Below are 21,657 nucleotides of genomic sequence, written 5' to 3'. Positions count from 1 at the left end.
GTTAAAGAAGAGACTGCTGATGCAATGACATACACTGTAAAAACACTTCATGAGGGGCTGTTTCTCACATTTTGATCATTTCTGCTAAACCTTATAGAGATTAGTAGAAATGCATATGAGAATCAATTAATACAAGATGTCTAAAAATCTAGCAGTAACAACCTAGAATAGCAATCACTCAATTTGAAATCAACTTTCTTAAAATTTGCCAGTAAAAAGTGTTATCGGCTTTTAGAAAACTTGAACATTATTCAATGTAGAAGGCCAGAGGTGCTGCCAGCTCCCAAGAGCTTCAGATGAAATATCCAGATAAATAGTGATTCCTTATGATAAGTTTTAGCACATGTGGGTTTCTACATTTTAAGTAATGGGTAGTATCACCTTTGTGCCTTGCTGTTATAATGTTCAGGCATCCACAGACATGATATAAATGACATCACTGCATTTGTGACGTTGGGCAATTCTTTTGATATTTTTTGATATTTACAGTATATAGAGCTGCCCAAGTTGCTTACTTTAGTTTTCCTTTATCATTTCTGCAGAGAAATAGCATTCCTAGTACACCTTTTTAATCTATTTTAGATGTGCACTTCAGGATAAAATGAATCACATCACAGCCTTTCTCCCTCAACTTGTGAAAAAAGAACAATTAGAACAATTCTGAGGCACATATCTACATTAGTTCAGATGAATCTCCCTTTGAATTACTTTGTAAAAATACTCATCCTCCACATCACATTGCCCAAACTGGTGCTGTTGTCGGTTGTTTCCTAAGAAGACAGGAGCGTTCTGGGGTTAGTGTTAGCTTAAGAAATAGTGTCTACTATCTCATACTTTATTGTCTGACCCTCACTTCTGCATTGTGATAAGCTCAGCAGAATGGAATGAGGGTTATTTTCACCAAAACCAAAAAACTGTAAAACTGGGACTTAAAAGAATGAAAAAGATTGTTTTATTACAAAGAAGAAAATATTATGAAAATTTAACCATGGGAAGCATTACTTAATGTGCTTTTATTTTTAAATACTGTATGAAAAATGCAGCTGAGGTCATTTTTAGCTAAATGGAATATTAGTCACGCAAATGTTCAATAATTCAAAATTTGTCTTTTTAAAGAATTGCTTATGCTTATTATACTAATTAGTTACAAACAAGCTACACAAATAGAAACATATTTCTACTGGAGGATGTTTGTTTTAAGGAGTATCCTTGAAATCAAAAAGAAAAAGAAAATGTATTTTCTCCCAAAAGAAAAAAATATTTAATTAGTCTTTTCTTCACAGAAATATGCTAATTTCTATTTTTCTTTTCAAAAATTATATTAAAATTAATTTGGCAACTATCATGTAATAGCATCCACTGTTTCCTTGAAATTATATTACATCTGGGATGCTATACTTAAATTGGACCACTGAGCAAATTACAAGTATGTCCTAATATGGTCAAGGTGAAGCTTGACAGTTAGTAGGATATGTGCCACTGATATAGACGGAGTTATTAATCCATCCTGGAATTTAGTAAATACTGGTGGGTCTCGATTTTGCAATCAAAACCCAAAGTTAAATATCTGTCTCACAATTATTCTGATTGCATGAAATTATGTGGTGAAAAACCAAAACAAAACCAAAAAACAACAAATAAACAAACAAAAGATCTTTCCAATGACTTCAAAGGGTTAAGGTCATTTTTGTGCATAAAAAGGCAGAGAAATAGCAGATATGTGTGGGTTCTGTTGCACAGTTGTTCTGTTCTCTGCTTAATGCTCCATAATGAGGGAAAGCTGTTATAACAAAATGAATGGCACAGTATCGTCTAGTGTTAAACTGTGATGTTGTCTTGGAGTCTCTGGGTCTGGACACACTGGATAGAGCTATTTGACAGTGTTACTTCAACTAATATTAACACCAGAAAGATTCTACTTTGCAGTAAAATGATTTGCACAGGACTTCACAAGAAAGCCTGAAATTCCTGAATGTGCTGCCATTGCTCTCAACATAGTGCCATAAAATAGCTTAACAGGGATTTTCTTGTTCATATCTCTACCCAGGGTATGTGTTTAAACAAACAAAAAATTGATTTTAGTTGCATTCCTTGGACAATATCAATGACAACAGTTTCATGTGGCTGGTTTATTATTATTCACAATCAGTATGCAGATCAAACTATGTAGCTGATTCCCTTTAACTTGGTTGTGTTTACAAAGTATGGAAACTACTATTTTAAAGGACACTGCTTGTGTTTAATATGTAATTAACATCTAAAAGTAGAGGGTCATCAGATATTGTGAATCACTAGACAAGCCTTATCTGTTTCATCCTTTTGTGGGAGACCAATCCTTTATCATCATTGACATATTTAATATAAAGTGCAGAATGAATCTGCAGCAGCCATAGATCTACTGCAGTTCCACCAGTGTTAGGCACATTAAGGACTTTTATAACTATTTGCAGATTTTTTAAAGTATTCTACAGGTGATGCAGTGACATGACATCCTTCTTGCCTTGCTCAAAGATGAAACATCTTATGATCTTAAGTACGTTTACACAAGATCACTCATGGCAAAGATGAGAGCCGGGCATGTAAACTTAAATGATAGCTCTTGCTCTGTGTCTGATCTCCCTGCAAACCTTCTTTTTTAGAAGGCAGACTTTAAAAGACCCTTGAAATATCTGGACTAAAATCAAAATAAAATTTCCCCTACATTAGGTCCTTCAGTTCACAGTTAGAACTGACTATAAGACTGGTTTGGCATTTTACTAGTAAACTTTCTTTTATCTTTACAGAAGACTCTCTGGACGCTAACAAATAAGAGGAATAAAGCTTTCTTCTGAACATCTAGATAGCTTTCAGTCAACGTCAGTTGATACTTAGAGAGTAAACATTTCTGGAATCCATCTGCTCTGTGAAATGAGAATTTTTTCTGCTCAGAGCACACTACAGTGAACTTGTCTCTTTACAAAGGAAATAAGTTTTAGCCTTTAAGAGATCACTCAGATTTTTGCGTCTGCTACTTTACAATTTTCTCAAATTGTTAACTGGGAGCTAGTAATGAATATTTATTTCATTTATTTGTTGACTAGGTGCCTGGTACAAAAAGAATTTTGTTTGTTTAGCTCAGCTTTCAATAACTGCACTGTATTGCCTCTCAGTTGTGTACTTATGCACATGCATATGCAGATATATATTTTCACTCATGTGTACATAAATATTAAAAAAATACCAGTTTTAAAATCATACAGATGTGTGTGTGAGAGAGATAATCAAAGCATTATAAAGATGATCCACAGTCATGCAGCTAATATCATGGAATGAATGTCATATCGATAATACCATTGTGGTTGCAATTATGATTTAGACTAAGAGACCTAACTTAACTATTCATGGATTTTTATCTTGCTGTTGTACCTTTTTACCACCTCCACTCTAATGAAAGGATGATTTCTTTGAAATTGCAGTAATCACCTACAGATTAACCCCATGAGCTTCCCCCAAACTGGAAGCAGTTAAAAGGAAAGAAAGTAAGAAGCCCACGACTTTCCTGGGAAAAGTCCTAACAAATAGGAACAAATTGTCCATCTCTGTTCATTCAAACAGTCACTGCTCCAGCAGTGACAGAGCACCACGTAACAGAAATAAAATTACTTTCAGTATCTATAGTTGCTGCCATCTGTCAGCTCAAAAAGACATTTTAAAATAGGAAGGCAGGATTTTCAGAATTTTTCTGGAATAACACAATGCTGTCCACTCAAAGTTGTTTCTAAAACTATCATTTTTAGTGGAAGCAGATATATGTTAATGAATTGAATGGTCTGGAAACTTCCACCCAGGATGCCTGCATCTGGGCTCTACTCTCAGCTTTCTCAGTAAGATTCGTTCTTGCATTTGTATTAAAACCCCAAGTGATCAATGAGAATGGTGGGCTCCATACTTCAAAACAAACAGGTAATTTCTGCTTAGGTGCTCATGTCTGAGACTGTACCCATTCCAAATCACTGAAGATTACCCCTATTAGACTAATAAAGGATCAGCATATATGAATGTTTTAAACTAAACAAAAATAAATGTAACTAAGCTCACAGGAATTCATTTCAGCATTGCATACAACCAGCGTGTAGCCAAAATCCCGCATCCTTTTAACATTCTAAGCCCACACATGTCTGTGAACTAGTAGATGATAAAAACCTCATTCAATAGTTCTTAGTGAAGAAGGGAGGGGACCTCTCCACCCATCAGGCTCTGACTCTGCAGTCCTTCATCCAGAGCTGCCGATCAGCCTGGCAGGTCACCCAGCTACCTCCCCTGAGACCCCACAGCTCTGCATCACCTCCTGATGATGCCAAGGCTAACTTATTGCTTTTGAACATTTACATTTTAGAAAAAAGCTTCCTGTACACGAGGTAGTTTTGGACACTTTTTGGAACACTTTTTTTTTAAATCTTTGTAGGCTTGCTGACTTTATTTGATCTGGTTTTACTGAAGCTTACTTGGGTTTCTCATTAAATTCTTTCATCTCTCTTCAGTCCATCTTTCTCTATTTTATACATAAGTAAAACTGGATAAAGAGTGATTAAAAATGATGCTATAGAAGGAACTCTAATAAAATTAGTCAAAGAGTGAGATCATGAAATAATGAAATTGTATCTTATTGCTAGGGAATAAATTGTGAGCAGATGGATTAGTTCCATTCTATCAACTTTATTAATATGGCAGTAACAAATGAAGGAACAGTTGGCATATTGACTTCTATTCAGCCATCTCTCTCTGGCTGGCTGCATTATTCAGTGACAGATGAATCCCTAAAGATTTAGAGGTTATGGGTGGCTCAGTTCAACAGTCAAAATTAACTAGATAGAACTGAAACTCCTGGGTCCATAAAATAGGTCTAGAAAGCTCTCACAAGGAGAGAAGCAGTCTCCTGAGACATTTCAGTTCACTACTGCTTTTGCCTGGGAAACAATGACTATTATTAATCAAGCACTGTCTAAGACATAGATGAAGACATTGCCTACATCAAAAGACACACCAAACCTTTAAACAGAGTATAGGATTAATGGAGTGAACTGATGGAGCAGCGTGTCCGTGTGCTGCAGCTATGTTTTAAAGGAAAGAAACTGCCACCACTGTGTTTTGTAAGGAACCTAATATGTTCCATCTGCAAAAATGGGATAGTATTTCCTCAATGACCCCAAAGACACTGTCACAAAAGAGACACGTTAAATGATGATAAGAGGCTCAGTTCCACGGGGATCTGATAGAGGCCATAAAAGCTCTTTAGAAAAGGGTCTGGACACTCACAGAGTTGGAAGATGCAGTGCACAGACATCAGCAGGAGACGGGGAATGATATGGAAAGCTGAGATACTGGCCATATTGTCAAGGCATGGTGGAAACATCAGAGAACACTTTGAAATGTGGACAAGGTGCAGTCATCAGTCTGAATTGCTTTCAAGTACTTACTTAGTGCTATTCATGTTGTTGCTATTATTTTGTCTTAAGAATATAAGCATACCGTGTGTTGCAGGATTTTCCTCTCTCAAGCAGAAACTTCTGCACAGGAATATTTTGGGGGAATAATGACACATGCTTTAACCAGTTAGAGAAGGATGTCATATCTACACAATATCTTTATTATCTGCTAAAGAGTTTTTTGAAAATCCCAGTAGGTTCCTATCTACAAAGATAACTGCCTCAAAGCACATATAGATTATACGGACAAATAAATTTCATCTTGACACTAGAGCAGATGCAAAGTGGCTTCCTCCACACTAATGCTAACCTCAGAGAAAGCTAGGAAACTGTTTTGAGAACTGAGCAGTACTTAGAAAGAGAAAATGTTGCAAGTTGCATACCACTATTTTAATATTTCTTTTGTGTGTGGGGAATATAAAAGAATTCTTTCAATCTATTAAGGATTTTGATTCAATTCCTTTTTACATCATGTTTAATACTGCTTACAATATCAGTTAGACTCTGCATCTGCCTTTCTGCTCCCAAATAGTCAATAGTTCAAAGTTTTGCATCTGGGCTAAAAAACATGACTCTTGATCTAGCAGAGATTTGCAAATTATGATTCTGAACAGCTCAGAGATGCAGCAGAATTAGTCAAAGCAGATGGCTGAATGTGAAAATCAACTCCATTAAGAATAAAATATTATAAACATAAGTGCTGGAAAATATTTTTAGCTGTACTTAAAGATAATTACAGATTTTTTCAATATTTGAAGCTAACATCTGCATGGATTTCACAAGTCTTTTCTTAGCAAGTATGTTTTCCTAATGCAACTAACAATAGTTTTCCCAAGCAAGAACAGTGATAATTTCCAGCTCGTGTACTTTATAATCTAAAAACACAATGCAAGAAAAAAAAAAAAAAAAGAGAAGAATGAAAAGAATGTAGTGTTTTTTCCTCTCTCAAAATGAAGATAAAACAGGAACAAGAAATAGCAGATAAAGAGAGGCAATTTGCTATTTTAGGTTCTGGCGGTTTTGTAGTTTAAAAAGTGAGATGGTAAGGTTGACATGGAGGCTCTAAGAGAAGCATTAGTTTTGGATTCCCACTTAGTCCTCCACTTTCCCCTCACCTCTTTTTGTAGTGCAAGCTCTCGATGTGAATTGACTTTTGCCCAGTCCACTACCTGAAAATGGGCAATACCTTGAGAAAACCACGTGCTTTCACAGTGCAAGAAGTAAATATTTTACGTGATAACAAAAGGAATTATTAGGTGTTTATGGTTCTTTCTCAATAAAGTGCCAATATGGCCCCGACTGTTTTCCCTCTTAGTTTGGTAAAAAATGTACTGTATTAGCTGAGAAATCCCACAATCTTGTGGCTATTTTTACCCTCCCATGCTCAGGATATATGGCACTCACATTTCACATTGCAGAGAGATCTATACTCCACACCTTCCTATGTGCAAGAGATAGCTGAGCTTTAGCCTTGTCCCTTTGATTTTAGACTAAGACCTTTCTATCACAGCTCCGACAAACACAGTAGGACTTCCCAGACTGAACAGCCACTACTGCATTCAGAAAGTATGAAAAGGCATGAGAGAAAGAATGACTTGAAAAGCATTACTGTTCATTCATGATTTCTGAAACTGAAATACTCTGACAATGAATGTAATGCATTGAGAAAACACATGTTAGCCAAGGACTTGGTCCAGTGAGCTGTACATCTGCTAAAGCTATTGTTAAAGCTGCTTTTCACAGCAAGCAAAACTTGCAGATTTGAACTCAGTGTTTCAGGATGTACTGTACCACAAGTAATAGTATTTCACTTTTAGCACAAAATCAAGAACATCTATTAACTTTATTTAGGGCTCGGAGTTAAGATTCCAAGGAAAGATTTAGGGTGTCTGGGTCCAATTTATGACTCTATTTTTTATTTTCTGCATCAGTTTGGGCAGATGACTGGAAGCTCCATCCACTACTACCCACACCTGTAATGTATCATCTCAAAACCTTTACTCTGTTGTCACCATGCTCCTAAGTGCCTAAGTTTCTTCTAGTGGATGTAGGCAAAACTACCCATAGCTCAGTGGAGCTATGTTAGTCAGCCCCTTAAGCCTTAACAGAGTTCAAAAATGCCTTTGCCAACAGTGCTTGATTTGATAAGTGTTCTCAGGACATGTCACTGGGAACATGCAGTGTACAAAGCCTAAACTGTTTTCCCCTTTCATATAACAGGTAGAAGATTTCCCTGTGATATAACAAAGAGTTCAATGTCCCTCTTTTAATTGATTTGCAACAAAGATTTCAGTCCAAGCTCCCAATTTCTGGGCACTTCTGCCTCAGTCTCTCCTAGGGAAGCTGTTTGCATTTGCTTTGTACACATAATTAAATACCAGCTTCTAAAGAGCCTTGAACCTGCTCCACTCACAGGCTAGATGTGTGTAAAGAACACAGGGTGAAACTGGATGGACGGAGCACCACCAGCCTCCCTGTTAACTCTTACGTGAGAAGGGCCAGCTGAAGTAGCTACTTAATTCCTTGAGAGAGCACATGGCAATTCAAAGTGGAGGACAGAACCTCCTGTAACCCAAGACTGGACGTGTAACTCCCAGAGAAAGGTACACTTCTGATACATTCCTTCCCATACCATTTTCCGCTGGGCAATACATCTGACTCCCTAATCACTGTGAGTCTCTGGTGGATCTTATTTTTATTAGCTGAACTCTGCTCTATGAAAATTTAAAAAGGGTTATACCCAGATACTTTTTGTTTTGTTTTGTTTTGTTGTTGTTGTTGTTTATGTTTTAGTGAGTGTTTTTGTTTGTTTGCTTGGGGTTTTGTTTGTTTGTTTATTTTGGTGTTGTTTTGGTTTTGGGGTGTGTGTGTTTGTGTTGCTGTTTGTTTGTTTGTTTTTTCCCAGTCACTTATTCTACTAAAAAATATTAAACTTCTCTACAAGCTTTACCTCACTACCACTCCCTGTGCAATTGCAGAAGGAGATTGGATATTGTGTGTTTCACTGGACACCAGGATGCTTAAATCTCTCTCTCTCTTCTCAACTGATTCCCCTGCATTCTTCTAGACGTTCCATGGACATGAGACAAGGAACGCAATATTGGGATTTTTTTCCAGCAAAATGTTCATGATGAAAAACAAGCTGGTGACCGCTAAAAGGATGCAAAATAACAAAGTTCTGCCAGTCTGGTTCAATAGGAACACTGCTTCTTTTTTTCTTCTAATTGAAAAAAAAAAAAAAAAATAAAAATCAATATGTCTTCTTGGTCTAAATAAAGCTTAAACTGGCCCAAAGGATTTTTCAGTCCTTTATTAAAGAGCCATGGATAGACTGACAGGAAGATTTCAAGAGCTTTGTTACCTTGGAAAAGTAGATAATAAAAGATAAAGAAAGAGTAAATATAGGGACTAAATATAGTCACTTTAAAAAAAGCCAGGAGAGTTTCTTTATTTATGTTATGCTGCTGCAGGGTGAATTAAAGTGTTTTTTATTTAAGGAATTAGTGCACACAATGTTTTATACAGAAATTGTTCTCTGTGGTTCTCATAGAAGGTTTTGGAATAGACTACAGAGCCATGCATGGTCTGGGGAACACTGAGGAAGCCACTAAAACACCAAGTGGAAAACTTCTAAAACTGTTTTCCCAGACAATGCCAAAAAACCCAGCAAGTTCCTGCCTTTCATGTAAAGACAGAATCTACATATGTGTGGAGGTTTCACTCTAATGGGAAGCACGCCTGTATCTGGTGGACAACAGGAGGTATTTCCCTTTGCATATTTACAGTCTGCACTGACGCACATGTTTGAAGAGCCCGAGCATGCAGGCAGCTTCACATATCCATGCGCTTTGATGTTGGCTGTCTTCACTGGTGAACTGGGGAGCACACAGGGCCAGATCCCGAGAGCAGCTGTGTTGAACACCCCAGTCATTCAAGCCAGCTCCCAGGAGCTGAACGCCCCCCCCCCCTTCAAAAAGCAGCACCTCTGGAGAAAGGGCCTGTGCTTGCCCTGCAGTGAGACTGGTACAAACAGTTTGTCTGCTCAGTGACCACTCTGCAATGAGAAATATCATCCAGGTCAGAGAGACACAGGGGTGTGCCGTAGGGCCAGACCTGAGCCTGGGGATGTCCATTCTGTGGAAGACCAACTCAGGGAATACTGCTCCTCACCTGAAAGGTGCAAAGGAGAAAAGGGGCATGTGAATCAGGAGTGCACTGGTTGCAATGCGCCATCCTGAGCTGGAATGATCCCTGACACCTTGTGCTCTCCCAGCAGCTTGGTGGGAGGCAGGTCACAGCTGTGGTCAGCCCCACAAGCAACAACCTGACCATATCTTCAATGATGGGCCCATCTCTGGTAAAAGATCAATCTCTGAGGCTTTTCTGATCAAATATCAGACTATTAAGACATTAGGCTGTTTGTTTAAGTGAGTCAAGGGACAGGCTCAAAGATCTTGAGAGGGTATATTTTTAGAAAGAGCACTTACACAAATCTTTTTAACTGAAACCAGCAAACATTTTATGAAAAATCTATTACTTGATGTAAAGTTTAGAATCTCGTTGTATACACAAAGAAATGTGAGGGCTAAAACTAAGAATGTGTAAACAACACTAGAGAAAGTCTCTGTGCAAATGTCCAGGACAGATGGACAGTGCACAGATAGGTCTCCATTCCACACTATCCATAACTCACATTGAAGCTACTTACATTTAGAAGGTGCTGTATAAGTCTATGGTAGTACAGAAGGGAAGACTATGACTTTTACTCTGTGTGTATGAAAGAGTGAGAGAATGTGAAGACTTAAGAAGTAGTGGGTTGTTGGTTGTTTTTTTTTCCTCTTTTCTTTCTCTTCAGTTAAAAGCTTCAGTAAAAATACAATGCTTAAATCAGTCAACATCATTCAAGATTAAAGTTTATTGGATAATGCACACAATGAAGACTGTATCAAAATAGAAAAGATAAGTGTATTTATAGACAGTATGTATATTATTTATATTTCCCTTTTACCACACTGTGTCTAACCGTGAAAAGAATGAAGTAATGAAGGACTGATTTGCCTTTGAAAATTGATACATATTTCATTCAAAAGAACTTGCTGTCTAATAACTATGTCCAGCACTAAATTTTACATATCCCCAGATACTCATTTAATATACACAGCTGGGAGACAGGGGTAAGACAGGCAAGTCTGTTTTCCTAGAACACCTACAAATCTGCTCATGTAGTAATTTATTTTCTAAACTATAATAGGGTCAAAATTGACTCTAATGAATTTGCAGCACACTTGCTGCTATAATCACAGAAGTGAATTTCATGGATTTTTATTAATCATGATCTTTTTTCAAAAGATACTGATTAAAGGTTTGCCTTCTGGTGCACAGCAGACTGAAAATGCAGCCTCCTTACAGCCTGATGACTTACTGAACAGCAGACTGCATGCAGGTAGCTTTAACACATGGACAGAAACAGATTGCATGCAGTTAGTGCCAAATGAGCAGATTGAAGTTAGAATTCATCCTGCTTTCTCCAACAGCCTGCTTGCGGTAATTTACTGCTGCATGTTCTTCTCATTCAGCTAAAATAATCAAGCAGCCACTAGTTGAACAAGGCTCCCTTCACAAAAACCAAGTAATTACTGCTGAAAACTGAATAATTTGCTTAGTGACGATGTTTATTCTGCTGCACAAGGCATGACAAGGGATGCTGAACTGAAGCCTTGCTTTTGTCAGTACTGAGATCACATGGGCACAGAGAGGGAACACAGTGGAAATAGAAAAAAAAAACCCTTAAAAATCTAAATTTAGGCTCCTTCAAAAATGTATCAAGGCAGTTAATTACAGCTTATTAATCACCTAAGTTCCCCCGCTTACATGAATAGTTTTATACAGCAACTTACTCTCCCTAATAGACAGACTGGAATATTTCCGTGATTCACTTTAAGTCTGGGGAGCAATGAGGAGGCAGATAATGCAGCTAGTGCAGCACTACAAACATCACTGAATCAAACTGAGTCAGGTTGTTCTCACAAAAATGTTAGAAACATGTTAACGACTGTTTTTCTTGCAAGGACAGAGGCTACACTTGGATCTGGGCAATGCTCCAGGCCAAGGCAGTGACCCAACCTACACTAACCAAGATTCAGCACTTCAAATAAATAACTCTATATAGACCTAAAGGCTCCTTCACCTTTTGTATGTATTTTAAGTCCGCCTATGAGGCATTTTCTGTTTAACTTCCTTGCGTCCACTAATAAAATGAATTGCCGTAAATTCATGTTTCTGGAGACGTGGAACAAATTTTTACTTCAGCAAAGTAGGTATGGATACATTCACATTATAAACCCACATTGTAATTCACAATGTTTTCCTGACCAACAGGATTATTTGATCACAGGCAATGCCTCCCGAGCAGCTCTGAAGCCATGGCTTGATTATTATATTATTGTTTAAATGTTTTTGCCTAGACAGATGAACAGTCTAGCTGATGGACTGCTCTTGGCCTGCCCATGCTGCTAGTTGTTAAACATCTATTTTTTTATATTCATACTCTTCCTTGGTAAGATACTGGGTATCTTGCAGGAAGAATTTTGCTCAGTGTTTGCTCATCAGTACCTCAGCAAAACCCCTAAAAATCCTGAACCAAACACACAGTATAGATCCCCTCCAGCATGAGACCTCTTCTGTGTGGCAAAGGGTGGCCAGAACTTACCATGAACACTGGGACCCTGATCTTGAGGCAGACTTGGCTGTTGGGGAAAACTAAAACATTTCCAGTTTGAAGCAGATGTGGAGGATATACTACAGCCAAAAGGACTGAAATAATGGAAGGAGTCTATTCCATCAAGTAGTAGACCGCAGTATACTATGATATAGCATACATTAGATACCATTATATACAGTATACTATAATCTATATTAGATACATGATAGTAATTTAACAAAGGTAAAATTACACATTAGTGCAAGGATGCTGTCATCTTGCTTTTACTTCTCATTAATTCTCTCCTTCCATATGTTTTTTATTATTCGATAACAGTAGAAATTGTATAAAGTTTACAGTCTTTTTTCATGGAAATACACAGATGTGAAGTAATCTTGCTGTGCTGATTCTACCATACTGATTTTTACCCTTCAGCTGCTAATACCCTTTCCCTCGTAAAAATGGCAGTTCTGCATGACTGAACCAAGGGAGGATACTTCTAGCAAAGTATTTCCGCTTGATAACTTCTTATTTCTTTTCATATTACTAACATGAGGAAGAGAGTGAGAAATCTTGAGAGAAGATCAGAAAAAAGAAAGGGAAAAGAGAAGGACATGGGTTAAATAATCAGTAAACGAGTGTCTTAGAGTACATGTCTATCTAGATGTGCCATGTTATGACAATTGGATATAATTGCTTAAATGATCATTTGCAATTGTTAAAGAGCATTTGGAAATACTTCGATATGCCTCGATTTTTCAGTATTAAAACTACCTTCTATTGTGTTGAAAGCATTACATAGGAGGAAACAACTCAAAATTGACTGCTAGTCTTAAAGTACTGCATTACTGTTTTCACACAGAGGTTTAAAAAGAAAATATGTAGCAGATAAACTCTAGCTTACAATTTGGCACTCCAAATTGTTCATGCAAAACCTGGTTTTAAGAGACCACCACACAGAGATTATGGTGATTAAATAACCTTTTTCTAGGCTGTTGAACTTCAGCAACTAGCATACTGGGGAATGAAAAGGTGTGCAGGTCCAACAAATTACCTCAATGCAGCTATGGAAACCCAGACACATAGAGGCTCCAAATGGCCCTCACATTGCCAAGTTCAATGGCTTGGGGATGACTCTGCTTTCTCCTGATAAAACAGTATAAATCCTTTTGCTCTACCAGAGTGCAAAAGTGAAGTTTCATGTAATTGAGACTTGGATGTGTTGTAAGGCATTTCTTGTAAAGCAAAAAGCTGTTCCAACAATCTTATGCTTTTCTGACCTTCCAGTAACTGACTAAAGTGGTGAAGTTAGTTCTGAGTTAAAGCCAAACAAAAGAGGTGCCATCACTACTTATGAGTGCTGGTGGTCCACTGGCAGTGTGCTGTTCATAACCAGCTTTTACAAGAAATTGAACATTTCCTAATATATTTTTCCTCTCTTCTGATTGACCTCACTGGCAGCTGTTGAGTGTAATTATCTCAAATGTCCACAAGGCTAATGAGTACCTCTCCATGGCAAATACAACAAGTTCCAAAAGTAATCTCCATCCTTTCACGATGCTTAATAGTGAATGCCTCAAATGCCAGGAACTAATGCAAGGTGCAAGTTCCCTGAATGCTCATTTTTTTACCCCACCAGACACAGCTCACATACATAAGGTTTTTTACAACAGAGCAACTCTTCAGATCTGCTCATCCTTCTTTTCTGAAGGACAAGCTCTTTATCCAAAGTCTTCCTCACACAGACGGTAATGGTATAAAAAAATACAGGGTCAAATCATTCTATTCTGTTAGAAAAATTACAAAAGGAGTGAAAGCATGCTGATCATAACTTCGTAGTAATTTTATGTGGAATAATGTGCTGCTTGCAACTTCCACATGCGCAGAGTTTAAGGGGTTGTCTGACCATATGCTTTTGCTCTGTATCTGTCCCCTAAGAGCAGAGATCTGTTTGCACAGTGTAGCCTTCTGGAACATCATGATACTCTCACAAATATTTCTGGCTTATAAAGCAATAAATGGGTACCCTGAGGCTGTGGTGTGTTCACCTGTGTTTTATATCCTGCAATTGTAACACTCTTCATATTTTGTAGATTATACTATTTACTTCAGATGTCAAATGATAGAATTTCAAAATGAAAAGGCACTTCTAATCATTAATATAAACTAACATATATACCTTTAAATCTTTCACAGCATAATGACTTGGCATAGTCAAAGAGCACATCTGATTTGTTTTATAATTCCCGAAAATGTGCATCTGCTTCCACGCAGTTTGCAGAATCAGAGAGTCACAAATTATTCTATTTGAAAAGGACCTCAGATCTCTAATCTAACCTCTTTCTCCACACAGACTCAGATATGAGATCAGACCAGGTTGTTCAGGTTGTTTTATCTAATCTGGTCTTGAAAACTTCCAAGGATGGAGCCTGCACACCCTCCTCTTCAGTCTGCATCACTTGACTGTCCTCAAAGTGAGAAATGTTCCCTTACAAGTTCCCAGCCAGAAACTGCCCTGTTTCAATTCATGACCATCAGCTTTTTTCTCCTGCTGTGCACCTCTTTCATCAAGTGCCTGGCTCCCTCTTCTTGATGACCTCCTCTTAGATATTGGAAGGCTGTTATTAACTCCCTGAAACTTTCTGCACTGTAGTTTAAAAAAAAAGGCAAGCGCTGCAGGCCAGGTGTTCCCTAAAAGCTTTTTATGCTTTAGCTTGGCTTGCACACAACTATCTGAGACTTGATGGTGCCAAGAATCAAGTCAGAAAAAGGTATTCCTCCAATTTTGTCAGCAGAGGCTCATAAGTAAATATTCTGGGAATTTATATGCCAGCCTAAGCCCAGCAGAAAACACAGCTAATAGATCTCTCTAATCTCTAAGAGCCTAATGAGTAATGCTGAGATGTAGGAGATGCAAGATCAAATACTTTGTGTACTGACTGATGGAAGGTCAGTCAGTGGTTTAAGTAAAAATTCTCCAGTGGTATAAGTAGCAACTAGCTCTAAATTAGGAGTTCTTCTGGCATGGGGATTGTGCTCCAATTTAGGCAACTGTTTCATAGATTAAAATATATATATATATATATATATATATATATATATATATTTTTACCATCAGCTGTAAAAAGAATTTCTAATTAACCAGCTACACTACATTTGTTGTAATTAATTTTTGTGAATGATTGCAAGTTTGACAAGTCCTCTGTTTGATGTTACTAGTATTTTAACTCCTACTTAGAAAATATGTGGCTTTGACTGAAAAAGGGCTGTTATTTAGCACTTACTTGCAGTTTACATTTAAGTCTAATTATCAGTTGCAGTTCTGGTCTATGAAGACAATATATTTTTAGCAATACAGAACACAAAATATATTTTCATTTATATCAGCTTCTGTCTGATTCATTAGGGGAATGGTCATGGTGGCTTCATTTGCAGAACAACCTTTACAAAAATGTCATGACAGATTTCTGAGTTGTGTAATATGACACCAAATGCAATTCATGAGAGACTATCAATAACATGAACCATTACAGAAACACAAATTAAGAAAAACCTATTGCGAACATATCTGCAGCTACAGCAAAGGGCTTAGCAGTCAGTCTCTGCAACGAATGTGTCCTAAACAGTAAGAGTATATAAAGTCTCTCTCATCTTAAAACACGATCCAGCAATTTTGTCAACAGCCTGTGCATGGAAAGCTCCATGTGGCAGCTGTGCAAGTATTGGAGGTCCAGCCTCTTTGGCCGCCTTTTTACTCCCAGAACTGCTTGCTCCAGACAATAATCTCTTTCTTGTAAGTAGTAACAAAATAACAATATTTCTGTGATTTAATAGGCGAGATGCTCTTAGCAGGGCAGACAGATGAGATATGCCAAAAATTCCCAGTTCTATGGCAGGAGGTGGAGCAAGCATGCAGGGTAACACCCTATTCTCTCTACGCACATGCATACATCCTTCCTGCTTTAGGTTCATGTGTTTAAGGTTGGGCACTAATATCAGTACTTTGCTGGGTTAAGTACAAAATACTCAGCTTTGCAAAGGAACAACCAAAATAAACAAAACAAAACAAACAAACAACCACCACTAGTATAAACTTTCAAATAAAATTACTATGGAAAAAGTAGTTTTGCTGTTCAATTTCCTTCATCACCAGTCTTCTTTCCCATTCTTTCCTTTTCTTTCACTTCTTTTTCCAAAACAAACCTTTGTGTAAAAATCACATTACTTCGTAATGACTTGACCTTGTATTGGTAAGAGTTTCAGGAATTTTTAGTGAGTAAATAGTCAGATCTGACACAGGTTAAATTGTTTAGGAGCATATGCTTCCATTCTGCTGAAATATATGTATACAGAATATCCAGCACCCCACCAGAGTTCTGACAGCAGGTTTGAACTACAAGTATCTTGTTTTCTAGTGGATGCAACCAACATCCTGCTAAAGGAGCTTGCATCACATTCCCTACCTCCTGTGAACACGACACTTAGGTAATTTTGCATGCATGACTTGTCGTGCATCTTATCAGGATTGCTCAGCATGTATGTTACACAAGATAGGTTTCATCTGATAAAATATTAATAGCTGAAACAAACACTACATCTTTATAGCTAAGTCATTCAGACAACTAAAATAGATACTCAAAACAGATAAGCTGAATTATGCCTTAAAACTGTCGATTTTCCCCAACTGATTATAAAGGCACCCAAAGGAACAAGCTGAGCTCTGGAGCTCTGCATTGATGAAAACAGAAGTCAGGTACAGACTGAGAAAACTATTCCCGTCACTGAAGACTTTCCCTTCCATCCCACCACCATATTTTCATTTTTGTGGAGAGTGGGGATCAGCAAAATATTTGGTACAGAGGGTCAACATATGCCGTCAATTACCAGAGAACCCTTTAGAAATGCACATGATGACTCTTCAGGTATCATATCAGCTCTCTGGCAACTTATCGTCAGATTAATTTCTTTTAAGCCTGCTACAAAGCACAGAGGGAATCCACACTACGGTTCTCATCTTTCCTACTGTCAAAACAGGAGGCAGCAGAAGATGCTGTTAATATTTTTTCTACAGCAAACCAAATACAAAACTTAATGGGACATAATATTCAGCAATTTCTTTCACAATCTGTAGCAGAAGGAGTCAAAGAACACACGAGCTTCAAATGGGCTTTAAAAACAGTTAATAGTGGGCAATAAGCCACAATAATGAAAAACAGCTTTGAGACTAAACTGAAAACTGTAGTATTTTCAATAGCTTCCTTTCAAAAGGAACAACAAAATGCATTCTGAAGAGATAATACTCTTTCACATTTCATTTTTCAGTGGATTTACATATTTTTATGGGTTCCTGTCTAAAGCTGATAATTATTCATTTAATTTATTGTAGAACAGAAAAGAAATAATCAAATTCCTGTTGAGTGTGGTATACCTTTATTCCATGACTGTTTTTCATCTGCTCTTTCCTGAAAACAGCCACAAAGCACAAAATTATTGAAGTAGAACAAAACAACTACAATGCTCCATTTTATTTTTCTGAAACATTGTTTGTTCTAGCAGATGTCTCTGTCTTTATTAATGGACCTTTCAGACAGAGCCTGGTCTATAATGTCTCACCTTAATTTGGCCTGTCAGGGCTTCAGACTCTGTTGAACCTACAGAACAGGGAATAAAGTGTTTCTTTCCCCATCTAAACCATGGTAGAAATAATTATTTAAGAGGGTGTGGGTGATGTATTGACTCTGCTTTTCTGGGTCTGTGCCTGGAAGGTGTGTCTGAAAATGTCCCTTGGCTAATGACATCACCATTTCACCTATCTGGACTAAACAACAAAGTTTCTGTTGTTTGGCTTTCCATAGCTTTTGCCAGAAGGATCTTCCCGCACAGAAGGACCCAGCTGACATTTTTATACGTCTATGGTTATTTTTTAAGTCTTATCTAGGCTTAAAGTATGATACACAACAATTTTAGTCATTAAAATAAACATTTTTGGTGGCTACACCAAACATAGTCTTAATAATTGAGACTGTTTGATTTTTTACTTATTGCAAATAAGGAAGTCTTGAGCCTTCCTTCACTGGATTAAAGCATCAGTACAGCAGAGTGGAGTGGGTGTAGGTAAAATCTGTAACACAGTGTTACAAGGATAAAAAAGGCAGCCTAACACGCTCCTTCTTAATGTCTGTGTGACAACAGCCCAAACTTTATTTTCAGAAAGAACCAGATAGATTCTGTTTCTAATAAACTAACAAATATATTGATATGTTCAGCTCTTATGGTACCTGTGTGTTAATACATGTTTCCAAGATTATGAATGTAGCATCATTAAAACTGAAAAAAGTCATAATTCCAGTGTTTGCACGTGATCACAGGTCTTTTTGTAGTTGCCTTTTTACTGTTTCATTTCTGTCCTATTTCTGTTATTTTGTTTCTAAAGAATAGAGCTTTACATACTCTGGCTTTTTTTTTTTTTTTTCAGAACTCTAGAGCTTAGTTTAACATATGTGACACAGCTGATGTTAATAGACATAAATGTCCCCTAAAGTAGTTTTCCATATTTATTTTGGAACAGATGTTTTACCTCTTCTTGTGTCCTTGGACACTGGCCATTCATACAATAGGAACTGTGTGGCTGAAACGTGTTTTGTTCAGTAAATGTATCTTCCTTTCAGTCAGAATTACCACCAATATCAGACAAAAGGTTTTATCTGAACAGGAAAAATATTAATGATTTGCTTTCATTGTGCGTAATTGACCAGAAATGCAGAAAAAGTGTTAAATGCTTCCTATGATGATGGTGTAAAAATAAAAGTCACATTAGAACTTTACCTCTTCTCATACTTGTACACAGCAACTATCTCCTGATAGAAAAGAGCATTTCAAACAAAACAGTTCTGTTTAGCTTCTCAATTTGGTGTTATGAGTCCTGTATAGAAAAAGATTTCTAGAACATTTATTGATTAAGCTGAATTTCTGGAAAAATATTAGAACAGCAACATATAGTTTGAGATCATTTTGCTAGAGAGTGAAATATGTTGTCTGAAAATGCCTTTGTTTTCTACTACATCAGAATTCATTAATTTAAACTAGGTAGACATAATAGCTTGCTTTGAACAATGGGTTAAAGTAGGTGCTTTTTTGTTTTTATACTTGTATGTAGTTGGTCATACCACAGTTCTGTTGAAATCCAACTACCTCATAATCCTCCAGCAATCATAAATGAAGCCTTCATTCTTGAGCACAGCTTCATTTTGAGTTAAAATCTGTATCGTGAGTTTGTCTTTAATTCAGTGACTTCCTTTTTCAAATTCTGCCTTAATTTCCCTAATGTCTATATGCATGGTTACACAGCTCCATAACAGAATGTTTACTGGATCAAAAACAAGGGAAAAGTCTCATTGTCCTAATGATGGCATCTATCCCAAACTGTATAAGCTACAAATAATTGCTTCCTAAATTGCTCAGTTGCCAAGGCACATCCTGGTTTAAAACTCTCTTGACCTTTATCTTTACAGAGCAAAGCATTTGTAAACAAGATTCCTGGCAATAAGAGGTCTCTAAATTATACTTCTCTCTTGTTTCAGTGCTTTAAAACTGAATGGAAGGAGGAGGAGTTCTTAAGCTCAGATATGTGAAATATAGATAGAGCAAATTGTTAGCAATCCTATTTTATTTCATTTCCAGTATGGGCTAAATTAAATGCAGAGCAGCACAGCTTCTTGCAAAAAGAGTCTGAGCTGTGAGAATCACAGACACGCAAAACAGGAAAGAAACCCATGAGCAAATAAACCCATGAGGTCATCTAGTTCATCCTCCATACTGAGGCACGATCAATTTTATCAGCAGTTTTACTAATCTTGCTTAAAATCTTCCAGTGAAGGGCATTCCACAACATAGCTAAAAAAGGCTGGGAGAAGCCACATAATCTATTACTCATGAAATGCTAAGAAACAGCAATGGCTGAAAAGAACGAGCAATAATTTTCTTTGCCAAATATCTGCTTTCCATTTACTTTTTCTTCTTTATAGAACATCCCTTTGTTTCATAGATGGATCTATAACTAATGGTTATTAGAAAGGAATCAATTCACGAAGTAAAAAGCTATTCTCTACAGATCTGCAACTATAAAGTTAATTAAAAACAGTGCAATAGAGAAGAGACACTGGCCTGAATGAGTTTCCCTTCAAGCGCAAGAAGGATTCAGAAAAAAGTGAATTCTGAATTTCTAACCGAAAAGGATGTTTAATCAAAAGACCTGATAACAGAAAACTCCAGATTATTTATGTTCACTTTAATTAAAAATGTTAAAAAATATTCATTCATATAAGGTACTGATTACTAATCCCAGTTACTTTTACATGAATATGACCAAATGTCTAACTCTTCTGAGTGGAGTTTTTGACTAAACGTAATATGAAAGCATATATTGTGTCCTCTGGACCTTAATGAACTCTCTACCTCAAAACGTCAGAATACTAGTCGAGAAGCAAGATGAGTTGTTTATTTGAATGTGACGGAAACAAACAGTGGTTAACAAAACCGCAAATAAGAATGTTAAAAAATAAAATGTATGAGAACAGAAAAGCAATATTAGTGAAATGCTTCCCCTTCTCTGCTGAACTAACCCTTGATGAGAGTATTAGGACATATCTTGCTTCACATTTAGTTTCACATTAAGGTAAACTTGGCACAGCTTCTAAGTTGGTGAGTGGGGAGCTGCAGTCTGGCTCAGCAGGTGATGCCCCTGCCTTACAGTGCCAAAGATCCAGAGGCTGAAACTTCACTGCAGGCATGTGTAGGAGACATACACAGCAAGTCCAGCCTCCAACTAGAACTAGGGTCCATGCTAATTGGTTATATCCGCTTGTACGTCTGACTGCCAGCTGGCAGTCACAAAGTATATTATTTGTGGTATTTAGCAAAGTGGAAGTGCTACAGTCAGCTCATACCTTCAAAGATAGGTGAAATTCTGCTAGACGCAGTGGAAGTACTCCCTGCTCTGCTCTGTGTGGCACACATACAAAAGAGGTGGGAGATGCTGTGTTCACAGGAATAACAGAAAAACTAATATGCTTCAGGATGGATTCTGGCTTGAAAAGTGCCCAGCGTCCTTCACTGAACTGTGAAGTCATCCATGTAGCTAAGATATTCTCAACAGTCTTTGCATTCAATCAAGCATCGTGGACTCTGGACCTGCGGACTCACAGAATAATTTAGGTTTGGACAGACTTTAGGAGGCCCAAAGCAGGCAGAGGTGATAGGTCACTTTTTGAGGGCTCCTAACTAATTTAAATTCCAGATACCACAGTCTAGCAAACCTAGTTAATTCTATTTTGAAATTGTCTACAAACATTAATACAAGAAGTGACTGCACCTCTGCTGAGGAGCCAGAATGAAACAGCTGACCAGCAGCAAGTGAAAGTGATATAGCAGAGAGCTTGTGCATCCCACCATTTGCTTAACATGCCTCTAGTCAACGGTGTCCCAGTGAAAGGT

At 37.3% G+C, this 21,657-nt stretch overlaps 1 protein-coding gene across 3 annotated transcripts in view; it reads right to left on the bottom strand.

Annotated features, from left to right (window-relative positions):
* CPED1 (cadherin like and PC-esterase domain containing 1) overlaps positions 1-21,657 on the bottom strand; it is a 148,253-nt gene that overhangs the window by 26,264 nt on the left and 100,332 nt on the right. The gene's annotated exons all lie outside the window — the stretch shown is intronic.

The sequence above is a fragment of the Columba livia genome, chromosome 1 (genome assembly GCF_036013475.1).
Source record: "Columba livia isolate bColLiv1 breed racing homer chromosome 1, bColLiv1.pat.W.v2, whole genome shotgun sequence".
Lineage (NCBI taxonomy): Eukaryota > Metazoa > Chordata > Aves > Columbiformes > Columbidae > Columba > Columba livia.
The sequence above is the reverse complement of the archived record's forward strand: the minus strand, read 5'-3'. Positions and strand labels throughout refer to the sequence as shown.